Genomic DNA, 14193 nt, shown 5'->3' on the forward strand with positions numbered 1-14193 from the left:
GATACACTTCTAGTCTTGGGGGATTTCAATGCATCGACTGGAACTGATAGGGATGGTTATGAGGTGTGTGTTGGTCCCCATGGGTCAGGAACTATGAACCAGAATAGCACTAAGTTCCTTGACTTTGCAAGAAGTCATGGACTTAGGGTGGCTGGTTCATGGTTTCAGCGCCCACAAGCTCATCGCTGGACTTGGTATTCCAACGCTGGCGGTGTGGCAAAGGAGATTGACCATGTCCTCATTGACGGTCGTTGGAGGATGATCCAGAACTGCAGGGTCGACCGGAGTGCTCAGTTCCTCAATACTGACTACAGGCTTGTTGTAGCAACTCTAAAGCTGCACCTTAAATCCTGGAGAATGGTACCATCCCAGCCTAGGCTGGATGTTGGCAAGCTCAGGGATGAGAGAGTAGCTGAGGAGTTTGCGAACAGGCTGAGTGGACACTTGGGGGGTCTGGGTGCTTTGGGGGGTCCTGAAGAGTTGTGGAGCGCCTTCAAGACCACCGTCCTTGATGTTGCCGGTGGATGTCTTGGAGCTCACCGCAGGGCAAAGAAGAATTTTGTCTCTCAAGGGACACTGGATACCATTGACCAGAGTCACAGGGCCAGGCTGAATGGCAGAGCTGAGCTGTTCAGGGAGCTGAGGCGTAAAACTGTACATGCACTGAGGGTGGACAAGGAGGCCTATGTGCGAGGAATCTGTGAGGGGGTAGAGCATCACCTGTGGACAGGTGATTCTCGTCCCGCTTACAGGGGAATTCGCGCATTACGTTCATCCAAGCCCATCCCTCGGAGCACTGCAGTTCGAGCAGAGAGTGGTAGGCTCTTGACAGAGGAGTCTGAAGTGAAGGCCCGCTGGGCCGGTTACTTTGAGCGGTTGTACCAGGCTGATCCCCCAGCTGTCAAGTTGGACGTCAAGGGTGTTACAATCCCTGTTGCTGACCCTCGAATCAACTGTGGTCCACCTTCGCTTGTGGAAACACGGGCTGCGGTGAACCAGTTGAAACCGGGCAAAGCTCCAGGGATCTGTGGCATCCATGCCGAACTTCTCAAGGCTGGTGGAAATGCTGCACTCGTGTCGTTGCATGCAGTTTTGTGCTCTGCCTGGAACACAGGCATCATCCCAACTGATTGGAAGAGGGGCCTTGTTGTCCCACTCTGGAAAGGGAAGGGTGATCGCCAAGACTGCAACAACTACCGAGGGGTGACGCTGCTCTCAGTGCCCGGAAAGGTCTTTGCTCGGATAATTCTTGACAGGGTTCGCCACCATCTGCTTGAGCACCAGCGTCCAGAGCAGTCAGGCTTTACACCAAAGAGGTCAACGATTGACCGTATCTTGCCCTTCGTGTCCTCACCGAACGCAGACGAGAGTTTCGGCAGGGGCTGCTTGCAGCCTATGTTGATCTCTGTAAAGCATTCGATTCAGTGAATCGGGATGTCCTCTGGAGGATTCTTGGTCTTTGTTGGGTGCCACCAAAACTGATCGATCTGATGTCTGAACTCTACTCTGGTACTGAGAGTGCTGTGAAGTGTGGTGGTACCATCTCTGACTTATTTCCAGTTGTTACTGGAGTTCGTCAGGGATGTGTACTTGCCCCCACACTTTTCAGCACTTGTATGGACTGGATTTTAGGGAGGATGTCGGAGAGATCAAGTTGCGGTGCATCGTTTGGGAATGTCAAGATCTCGGACCTTGATTTTGCAGATGATGCAGTCATCTTTGCGGAGACTTTAGACGTCCTTTTGGGGGCCCTCGAGGTGCTGAATGAGGAGTCGGAGCCACTGGGATTACGGGTTTCTTGGGTCAAAACTAAGATCCAGGCTTTCGGTGACATCTTGGATGCTGCTGTCCTGTCTGTGTCTGTTTGTGGTGAGGATGTTGAGGTCGTGGAGAGATTCACTTACCTTGGCAGTGATACTCATGTCTCTGCTCGCTGCGAGTCAGAGGTCAATAGATGTCTGGGTCGGGCCTGGGGAGTCATGGATTCACTGGATCATTGTGGCGCTGCCGGTACCTGTGCGGGAGGACGAAAGTCCGAGTCTTCAGGTCCTTGGTACTTCCAGTCTTGCTCTATGGGTGCGAGACTTGGACTCTGACCAAGGATCTGAGACGGAGACTTAATTCCTTTGTTACCAGGTGTCTTCGGAGAATCCTTGGCTATCGCTGGTCGGATTTTGTGTCCAACGAGCGGTTGCTGAGAGAGACTCGGATGAGATTTGTTACCTGCATAGTCCGTGAGCGTCAGTTGCGGCTGTATGGACATGTGGCTCGTTTTCCTGACGCTGATCCTGCTCACCAGATTCTCTCAGCGAGGGAGCTCATGAGTGGAGGAGGCCAGTGGGCCGACCACGTGCCTCATGGTTGCAGCAGGTTGACCATCATCTCAAGGAGATGGGGATGGGCCTGGCATCTGCCTGGGGGATGGCCAGACGGAGGCCCCTGGAGTACCGGCGGAAAGTGGACGCAGCGACGCGCTGTTCTGGCACATGCTCCCATACCTGACCTGACATGATTTTGAAAACCTTTAGTCAAATTTATAGTCTATACTTTAAAGGATGTTATGTTCTACTAATGTGCCAAGTTTAGTACTATTTTAATTAAAATTACCCAAACTTTATCCTTCTGCATTTTTCAATTTTTCACGGGAGACGATTTTTTATTTGAGGGTAGTAGTGGTAAAAAAAATTCATTTTTTTTTCAATTTTGCAATTCCTCCGGCAGAGTCGGCTTCTGGATTCTGTTTCCTATTGGTCTGAACTTACAAAAAAAAAGTGGCCTGCAAAGTATATCTTTCCGTGACGGGTCATCTCAAATTTTGTTGCCCTGGATCCAAGACTATCACCGGACGCAGACGAGAGTTTTGGCAGGGGCTGCTTGCAGCCTATGTTGATCTCTGTAACGTGTTTGATGCAGTGAATCGTGATGCCCTCTGGAGGATTCTTGGTCTTTGTGGGGTGCCACCAAAACTGATCAATCTGACGTCTGAACTATACTCTGGTACTGAGATGACTGTGAGATGTGGAAATATATAAACGATGAGAGCAGATGAGATATGAGATGAGAGCAGATACAGATGAGAGCCTCGCCCTGGTGGAGGAGTTGCTCTTTTCATCAAAGACTATATTCCTCACTCTCCATGTACTGCCCTTACTCCCCCACACCCCCAGGAATACCTCTGGCTACGGCTTCCCTCCACTCCCACCTCATGTTTATATGTGTACTGTACCGTCCACCTAACAGTGATGACTCCATCTACACCTCACTATCTGAAAACATTGACCAACTTCTATCTTCTCATCCAAACTCTCTCTTCCTCATGCAGTATGTGGCGACTTCAATTGTCATCATGCCAGTTGGCTAGGTGTGGGTACCTCTCTCACCTGTCATGGCACCTCAGCAAAAGCTTTCTGCGACTCATTGGGACCGACTCAATTGGTCAACTTCCCGACCCACATCTCAACCAATGGTACTCCATCTCTTCTGGATCTGATTTTGACAAATTTCCCTGAAAATATCTGCTGCACTTCCTCTGCTCCAATCGGTTCTTCTGACCACGTCCTTGTCAAAGTGGACATCTCTCTGGCTATTATCAGAGAAGCACCTCACCGCCGTCGAGTCTGGCATTTCACTCAAGCCGACTGGCAGGGTCTCCAAGCGGCCCTCAAACTTAGACTGGTCTCCTATCGCTACTTTCTCCAACATCAACTCATCCTGGGGATTCTTTCAAAGAAACTTGCTCTCCCTCATGCACAGAGTTATCCCCTCTCGTCTTCAGTTGTCCTACCCTTCCTCCCACCCATGGTTCACTGAAGCTTGTGGCGAGGCAGTTGTCCTGAAAAGAAACTTGCCTTTGCCTCATGGAAAGCAAAACCAACAGGGCAATCTCAGTTCCTCCCATAAAGCTCGGAACAAGTGTGTATCTACCCTCAAGAGAGCCAGAAAATAACATCTTTCTCATCTCAAGTCTGAACTCTCAAACCTCTCTCCCTCCTTAAAATCCTGGTGGCAACTAATCAAATCTGTTTCTGGTGTATGTTCCCCCACCATCCCTCCCTTACCTCAAATGGCAGCACTGCTGATACCGCACGTGAAAAAGCTGAATGCCTAAACTCAGTGTTTGCAGCTAAATCATGTGTCCAAAACCCATCACTTTCTCTACCCACCTTACCCAGTCGCACCCAACTATCCCAGCACTCTGTGTCCTTTTCTCCTGACAAGGTGGAGAGCTTGCTGTCAAACCTCAACTCAGATTCTGCAACCGGTCCAGACGGCATCAGCCCACGTGTCCTCAAAGCTTGCTCTTCTGCTCTTGCTCACCCTCTCTCTGTTCTATTCACCCTCTCATTTGCTCAAGGCCATCTGCCATCTGCTTAGAAATCAGCAAACATTACTGCCCTGCACAAAAAAGGTGCAAAAACAGATTCCTGCAACTACAGACCAATCAGCCTTCTCCCAATCATCAGCAAAGTTATGGAATCCATCATCGCTTCAGACATCAAATCCTTCCTCTTCTCCAATGGCTTGATTTCCAATCATCAATTTGGTTGTGACTGGAGTTTGTCAGGGGTGTGCACTGACCCCCACACTTTTTAACACTTGTATGGACTGGATTCTGGGGAGGATGTCAGACAGATCAAGCTGCGGTGCATCATTTGGGAATGCCAAGATCTCTGACTTTGATTTCGCAGATAATGCAGTCATCTTTGTGGAGACTCCAGATATCCTTTTGGAGGCCCTCTGGTTGCTGAATGAGTCTGGGCTGCTGGGATTACAGGTTTCCTGGGTCAAAACTAAGATCCAGGCATTCAATGACATCTTGCATGCTGATATCCAGTCTGTTCCTGTTTATGGAAAGGATGTTTCGGTCACAGAGAGATTCATTTACCTTGGCAGTGATATTCTTGTGTCTGCTGGCTGAACCAGAGGTCAACAGACCTCTGGGTCGGGCCTGGGGAGTCATGGATTCACTGGATCATGGGGTGTGGCGCTGCCGATACCTGTGTGGGAGGATGAAAGTCTGAGTCTTCAGATCCTTGGTGCTTCCAGTCTTGCTCTATGGATGTGAGAGTTGGACTCTAACCAAGGATCTGAGACGGAGACTTCGTTCCTTCGGTGCCAGGTGCCTTTGGAGAAGCATTGGCTATCGCTGGTCGGACTTTATGTCCAATGAGTGGTTGCTGAGAGAGACTCAAATGAGATTTGTTACCTGCATGGTCCGAGAGCATCATCTGTGGCTGTGTGGACATGTGGCTCGTTTTCCTGACGCTGATCCTGCTCACCAGATTCTCTCAGCGAGGGAGCCTCATGAACGGAGGAGGCCAATGGGCCGACCATTTGCCTCATTGTTGCAACAGGTTGATCTGCATCTCAAGGAGATGGGGATGGGCCAGGCATCTGCCTGGGGGATGGCCAGACAGAGGCCCCTGGAGTATCGGCGGAAAGTAAATGCAGCAATGTGCTGCTCCGGCACATGCTCCCATACCTGACCTGTCCGAACCCCTTCTCTGTTGATCGCTGGAAGCCAAGCTGCTCGTTTCCTTGGATATATTTAATTGCGCTTAGAATTCGAAAAAAATCACACTTTCCACTGTTTTAGTCGAACACCCCATCTGCTGGTCAACCCGTGCGCAAACAACGAGAACTATAAAAGTAGAACCACCTATACTGAAGCTCACCTGGATCAGGAGCAACAATCACTCAAACCCCCCGCAGACTCCCTTCGATCCTGAATTTTTTAATGCCATGAACAAACTTTGGTACATCAAGGCCAGGGTGATGAAGGTTGTGGTCAAGTTTCATTGAAATTCTGTGTGCAGTTCGGAGAAGAGAGCAAATACCTATTTTGTGGGAGTCAAAACTCCCAACCCCAGTAGACCCCTTTGATGAGCGCCGATTTTTATGCAGACGATAAGCTTTGGTGCATCACAGTTGATGAAGGTCGTGGTCAAGTTTCATCGAAATCGTGTGTGCAGTTTTAGAGAAGAGAGCAAATACCTATTTGTTTTTGTTGGGTGGGGGGGGGGGGGTCAAAAGACCCCTGGTAGACCCCTTTCCTAAGTGCAGATTTTGATGCGGCCAATACACCTTCGTGAGTCATCAGATATGAAGCTTGTGGCCAAGTTTCATCAAAATCGTGTGTTTAGTTCAAGCGATGACTGAAGTGTTTACAGACTCACTGACTCACTGACTGATTCTCTCACTCACTCACTTATTCCTCTTCTTCTACCTCTTCCTTTCCTCTCCCTCCTCTTCTTCTTCCTCTTCCTTCTCTTCTTCCTCTTCCTTCTCTTCTTGCTCCTCTTCTTCTTCCTCTTTCCTTCCATAATTGATCTGCAACTGAGTGAGCTGTTAGTGTATCGTTTTTAGGTCAGCGAGCTGACCTAATAAAACCATTCGATGTCCTCAGGTCCGTCCATCTGTCTGTCTATCTGTCCGTCCGTCTGTCAACAATTTTTATTTTTCTATCTCCTCCTAGACGTTTCGGCCGATTGAGTTCTAACCTGACACGATGATAATACTAGTTGCTCTCTCAAGATCATCTGAGCCCTTTTTCACATTTTCGCCTCGGGGTCAAGGTTACAGGGTCATCAAGTGCAAAATGACCGATTTGTCGAATGGCCGAAAAGGAAGCATCGGACAGCTGTGATGCATAATGGGTTTCATAGGGATTATTCAGAAGATTTAATTCGACCAACTAGTTTCTCGTTACCTGTGTCGTTTGGCCCTGTTTTTGGGGCAACACGAGGTCCGTTGACTTCAACACGGCTTCGCGCGGTTATTTTAAGTTTAATTAACCTCCGCCATCGAAGATGGACGGAGGTTACTGTTTTCACCCCTGTCTGTTTGTTTGTTTGTTTGTTTTTGTTGTGAACAGTATTATGGAAAAACTCCTGGACGGATTTCAACGAAACTTGGTGGGGGGATTAGGTATGGTCCAATGATCATGCCATTAGATTTTGGACTTGGTCCAAAGTCCAATATGGCCGCTATGGCGGCCATTTTGAAAAAATATTTGAATTTTTGTTTTTGCATTTCTACATGTTTGAAGTGATTTCCAATCAAAAAAAATAAATTTGTTCGAGAAAAAAACAAACATTTTGCAACTTTTTTTCAAAAAAATTTCGATTTTATTTGAAAATATTTGAATTTTTTTTTTTGCATTACTACATATTTTAAGTGATTTCCAACCCCCAAAAAATTGTTAGAGAAAAAAAAAATTGCACCTTTTTTTCAAAAAAAAATCGATTTCTTTGGGCATTTCTACATGCGCGTCGATCTAGTTTAGTTTATTCAATCGTGGTTCAGTAGAGTCTGATCCGTTTTGACCTACAATGAATAGGATATCAGGTTCACTTAAGTGACCCAGCAGTGTTGGTGGCGGAGGTTTTGCACTCTACCGAATGCTCCCCCTCTATTTTAAATTCTGTTTTCACTTTTCAGTACAAATGATTTGCGTAGCACCTACCATCAGATTCCTATTACAGAAGAAGACAAACCCTATACAGCATTTGAGGAGGGTCAGAGACTTTATCAGTTCCGCTGAATTCCGTTTGGAGTTACTAATGGGATAGGAAGTTTCCAACAAATTATTATATAGACAACATCATTTCGGAGGAAAATATAAAGGACACCAATGCTTACGTGGATAATGTCACGGTGTGCAGAAAGAATCAGGTAGAGCATGATACAAATTTGGACAAGTTCCTAAATATCGCCAGAAAGTATAACCTGACATTCAACTTTGACAAATGCGTGTTCTTTGCCAAGACTATTGACTTACTCAGCTCTACGATAGCCAACGGCACGATCAAGCCCGATCCTGAACGCCTGTGCCCCCTTCGCGAACAACAACCTCCTCATGAAATGCCATCATTGCGTTGTGTAATGGGTATGTTTGCACACTATTTGCAATGGATTACCCGATATTCTGAGAAAATTCGTCCTCTCGTGCAATGTCGAAGCTTCCCACTACCAACGGCTGCTGTAGAGGCTTTCAAAAGTCTCCAGGTCGATATCGCCAACTCTGTGGTGATGGCGATTGACAGCACCGTACCGTATGTTGTGGAAACTGATGCCTCAGATCACGCAATCGCCGCAACGCTGAATCAGTCTGGACGACCCATTGCTTTTTTCTTGAGAACTCTCCCTGGTGGTGAATGGCGACATTCAACAGTAGAGAAGGAGGCGTATGCCATTGTCGAGGCACTACGTAGATGGAGACATTATTTCCTGGTCAATCACTTTAAACTCGTTACTGACCAAACATCTGTTGCGTTTATGTTTGATGGTAAAAACGCTGGGAAAATTAAGAACACAAAATAATGAGATGGTGCATTGAATTGTCTTGCTCGAGCTATGACATTGTTTATCGACCTGGAAAAGACAATGCTGCAGCAGACACCTTTTCACGGATCCATTGTTCAGCAATTACTGACAACACCCTCCGAGACCTCCACAATTCATTATGCCATCCAGGAGTAACAAAGATGACTCACTTTGTGCGCTGTCACAATCTGCCCTTTTCCATCGAGGATGTTAAAAGAATGTTAGCTTCTTGTTCAGTTTGTGCTGAACTCAAACACAGATTCCATACAGCTGTTCCATACATTGATCAAAGCTACTTTGTTCTTCGAGAGACTAAAAATTGACTTCAAAGGGCCTCTGCCTTCAGAGACAAACGACCGTGACATGCTGACAATTGTTGACGAATTCTCAAGGTTCCCGTTTGCGTTGACATGACTTCAGCAACGGTCATTAAATATATCTCTCTCAATTATTCGCCATCATTGGTATATCTTCCTATATACATTCAGACCAAGGTTCATGCTATATGTCAGATGAACTCAAACAATTTCTACATGTACGCGGCATTGCCACTAGCCGAACTACCAGCTACAACCCTCGAGGTAATGGACGAATGGAATGATATAATGGCATCATCTGGAAAGCTGTGACTTTAGCTCTGAAGTCAAGAGGACTAATGATTGGACAGTGGGAGGCTGTCCTTCCTGACGCTTTGCATTCCATACGCTCGTTGCTTTGCACGTCCACTAATACCATTCCACACGAACGACTGTTTGCCTACCAGCACCGATGCACCAGCGATCACTCTGTGCCTACCTGGTTGGCTTATCTTTGTAATGTGCTCATGAAGCGCCCCGTACGTCAGAGTAAGTATGAACCAATGGTGGATGAAGTGGACCTTATTGATGCCAATCCTGAGTATGCTCATTCTCGACTCCCTGGCGGCCGGGAGACCACTGTGTCAGTTTGCCATTTGGCGCCTCCTGGAGATAGTACCTCTGTGCACATGAGGGAGGATATCATGCCCATGGGGCAACAGTATGCTGGGCTTGAGACAGGTGAGGAAACCCCAATTTCTCCGTCGATAGCAAACAAGCGAGTGAGCACGCAGACGGGAGGCTCAGCGGGTCTCCACCATCTCCTCTCTTGAATCAATGCATTTCCTCTCTTGAATGAGGGAGTTTCGTACCACGTGGCTCTTCGTGGCAGTGTGACCACTCCTCATTTTCATAAATGCCAAGGTGAGCCAATGAAAAAAAGCCAAGAATTCACAAGGTTTCCGAAAAGCGATGATGATAGAAAACCTATACGCCAAGAAAACCTATGGAAAACCAAGACGCCAAGGTGAACAACGAATAGCCAAGATCTTGTGAAAAAAGCCAAGGAGTGGTCACACTGGTTTGTGGCCCTTTCCTCCAGCAGTACTTTGCTCGATGCACCCGATGATGTGTACCACATGCGTCTCACAGCTTTATCTTCATTGGGACTCATCTCCTTTCAACTGTGGAACGACGATCATCGAACCCCTTTTAGTAAGCAGCTTATTTCCATGGGCATTGAACATTCCTGACACCCAAGTCACCAAGAGCATCATATTATTTCGTGGACATGACACTGAATTGGCCCACTGGTGATACGCCATTTCTTGCTTCTCATTAGCCCGTCCCCCGCTCAGTGAGAGACGGGGTTTTCAAATTACGTGTGTGTGTGTCCGTCCAAGCTGTAACTTTTTTTTCTGTTTTGATTTTGTCATCAAATTTTTAACAAAGCTTTATTGTGAGAATATGGAGAAGACAAATTTACAATTTTGTTGAAAGGTCAAAGGTCAGCATCACCTAAAATCATCAATTTTCATTATTATTATTATTATTATTATTATTATTATTATTATTATTCTTCAACCCTTTTTTGATGTATTATTTTTAATTTTTTTTTTCTCATCAACCACTTGTCCGATTCTCAGCAACCAGCAACCACTTATGGGTAGGAGCGACTGACCGCTCATGGAGAATATTTTAAAGATAATTGCAACGTCAGAGGTCACGTGGTATGGCAAGCATCTTGGATTAAACGCAAAAAATTAAAGCATTATTTCTCTGAAACCGCTGATCAGAAAAATTTGAAACTTGCCACATCTCATTCCACTCTCAATGTGGAATAGTGGATTGTGAGGATGACGTCATCGGTGAAGTGGTAGACCAGTCATAAATGTTTTAATTAAAATCCTTGTTTCCCATTGAGATTCAGTGTATGTCCAGGCTGTAACATTTTTACCAATTGAGCTTTTGTCATCAAATCTTCAACAAACCTTTAATCTGAGATTGTGGAAAACAAATAAATAAAATGTGCAATTTTTAAAACTGTCATTTTCGTCAAGTTTATTTTGTGTATAAAGTAGATGTGGACGGGCTTTGCATATTCAGATGCTTTCTTGTTGAACTTGTCACTGTATTCACACGCACTCAATCGTAGCAGCTTATGAGACATCACCCAGACTGGACGAAGTCATCAACCTTGAGCGGTGAGTAGAAGTCAATAACTCGATTTTAAATCATGCCAAAATAGAAAATTATTGTTGTTCAAGGTCATCAGATAAGTGAGAAGATGTCAACAGCAGCAATTTATTTCCCAGGGTGATAAATTATGTCACAGCAAGAGCATGATATGCACCACCTCATAATCTTCTCGTTCTTGATTTTCCCAGCTGGCTTGTCATCGATCATGAATGCAACGGATCTTTGGTCGGGAACAAACTGAAAGTGATTTCCCATCAGATAATGTCTCCATTTAGGTAGTGCTTCCGCAATCGCATACGCTTCCTTCTCTACTACCGAGTACCTTTGTTCACCACCAGAAAGAGTTCTCGAGAAGAACGCAATAGGCCTTCCAGACTAAGTGTTGCGGCAATGACGTGATCGAAAGCGTCGGTTTCACCAATGAAAGAAAGTGTCGTCTCCAGCCATTACAATGGAGTTGGTGATGTCCTTCTTGAAACTTTCAAAAGTTTCAACAGCAGCTGATAATAGTGGGAAGCTTTGACGCTGTACGAGGGGATGAATCTTAACAGAAAACTTTGTTATCCATTCTGAACTAGAAGGGCACTCGGTAGAGCACATACCTCTGCCACGTAATGCCTGATCCACGAGAACATATCAGGCCCATTACATTTTTGAGATATCATGCCATACAGTACTATGTCGTTTTTGAGGCCAAATCTCTCAATGGTGAAGAATCATTTTAAGAATTCTCGTCGTCGGATCCGGATTGGGATCTTCACCAAAATCGATTCAATTTGTCGTGGTCACACACCCAACCTGTCCACCAAGTTTCGTCCAAATCCGTCCACAACTTTTTCAGATATCGTGCTCTATATCGGTTTCATACGATCTCTCAATAACGAAGAATCACTTTAAAACATTTTCAGATCTGGATCCGGATCGGGATCCTCACCAGAATTGAAACAATTGTTCTATGTCACACACCCAACATTTCCAGCAAGTTTCGTCCAAATCCGTCCACAACTTTTTTAAGATATCCTGCTATACTATATATCGTTTTTAGCCCCATCTCTCAGTGGTGAAGAATCACTTTTAAAATTCTAGTAGTTGGAACCGGATCTTCACCAAAATCTCATCAGTTCGTCCTTGTCACACACCGAATGTGTCCACAAAATTTAATGCAGATTCGTCCACAACTTTTTGAGATATCCTGCACAGACAGACAGACAGAAAGGGGTGAAAACATAACCTCCTTCACCTTCGGTGGTGTAGGTTAAAATGAATTCACAAATAGCTCGTTAAAGGTGGTTGTGCGGTATGATGGACCACAACAATCTCAGAAGCCGTACATGGTGGACACGAAGGAAACTACTGCATGTTTAAAAAGTCATTAATATATCAATATATAATATATAAATACTTCACCCACCCCAAAAGTTCAATTTGATCCTGGGCTTCCAGGGAGGTGGGGGCCGGGCTGCCACCCCCGCCAGCTCCATCTCGTGCTCTAGTTCTATCTCGTGCTCTCGTTCTATCTCATGTTCTAGTTCTATCTCGTGCTCTAGTTCTATCTCGTGCTCTAGTTCTATCTCGTGCTCTAGTTCTATCTCGTGCTCTAGTTCTATCTCGTGCTCTAGTTCTATCTCGTGCTCTAGTTCTGTCTTGTGCTCTAGTTCTGTCTCGTGTTCTCGTTCTTTCTCGTGCTCTAGTTCTATCTCGTGTTTATCTCGTGCTTTAGTTCTATCTTCTGTCCATCTCGTGCTCTAGCTCTATCTCGTGCTCTACCTCGTGTTCCAGCTCTATCTGTGCTCGAGCTTTATCTCGTGCTCTACCTCGTGCTCAAACTCTATCTCGTGCTCTAGCTTTATCTTGTGCTCTAGTTCTATCTCGTGCTCTAGTTCTATCTCGTACTCTAGCTCTATCTCATGCTCTACCTCGTACTCTTGCTCCATCTCGTGTTCCAGCTCAATCTCGTGCTCTAGTTCTATCTCTAGTTCCAGCTCTATCTCGTGCTCTAGTTCTATCTCGTATTCTAGTTCTATCTCGTGCTCTCATTCTATCTCGTGCTCCAGCTCTACCTCGTGCTCTCGCTCTATCTCGTGCTCTAGCTCTATCTCATGCTCTACCTCGTGCTCTAGCTCTATCTCGTGCTCCAGCTTTATCTCGTGCTCTATCTCGTGCTCTAGCTTTATCTTGTGCTCTCGTTCTATCTCGTGCTCGAGCTCTATCTCGTGCTCTAGCTCGTGCTCCAGTTCTATCTCTTGCTCTCGTTCTATCTCGTGCTCTCGTTTATCTCGTGCTCTCGTTCTATCTTGTGCTCGAGCTCTATCTCGTGCTCTACCTCGTGCTCTAGCTCTATCTCGTGCTCTACCTCGTGCTCTTGCTCTATCTCGTGCTCTTGCTCTATCTCATGCTCTCGCTCTATCTCGTGCTCCACCTCGTGCTCTAGCTCGTGCTCTAGTTCTATCTCGTGCTCTCGTTCTATCTCCTGCTCTCGTTCTACCTCGTGCTCGAGCTCTATCTCGTGCTCTACCTCATGCTCTTGCTCTATCTCGTGCTCTCGCTCTATCTCGTGCTCCACCTCGTGCTCTAGCTCGTGCTCTAGTTCTATCTCGTGCTCTCGTTCTATCTTGTGCTCGAGCTCGATCCCGTGCTCTACCTCGTGCTCTAGCTCTATCTCGTGCTCTTCCTCGTGCTCTTGCTCTATCCCGTACTCTTGCTCTATCTCGTGCTCTACCTCGTGCTCTAGCTCTATCTCGTGCTCTATCCCGTGCTCTTGCTCTATCCCGTACTCTTGCTCTATCTCGTGCTCTCGCTCTATCTCGTGCTCCACCTCGTGCTCTAGCTCGTGCTCTAGTTCTATCTCGTGCTCTATCTCGTGCTCTACCTTTATCTAATGCTCTACCTCGTGCTCAAGCTCTATCTCGTGCTCTAGCTTTATCTTGTGCTCTCGTTCTATCTTGTGCTCCACCTTGTGCTCTCGCTCTATCTCGTGCTCGAGCTTTATCTTGTGCTCTATCTCGTGCTCTACCTCGTGCTCTTGCTTTATCTTGTGCTCTCGTTCTATCTCATGCTCCACCTCGTGCTCTAGTTCTATCTTGTGCTCTATCTCGTGCTCTGGCTCTATCTCGTGCTCTCGCTTTATCTCGTGCTCTCGCTTTATCTCGTGCTCTAGTTCTATCTCATGCTCTAGCTCTATCTCGTTAAGGTGGTATTAAAATTTCGGCAGGAATGTGGGAGATCCCTTCAAAATGTATCTGCCTTTGAAGCGTTTTACCAGATTCTGGTGCGTGACGTGGATAGAGCCTCTTGGCTCTGATAGCGCCATTCAACCCTCAACAACAACAAAAAAAAGTTCAATATCGTGACATCACTACCGGTGTGACGTCAT

Source organism: Eptatretus burgeri, chromosome 2, assembly GCF_056783735.1.
Source record: "Eptatretus burgeri isolate ZD-2024b chromosome 2, Ebu_testis_v1, whole genome shotgun sequence".
Classification (NCBI taxonomy): Eukaryota; Metazoa; Chordata; class Myxini; order Myxiniformes; family Myxinidae; genus Eptatretus; species Eptatretus burgeri.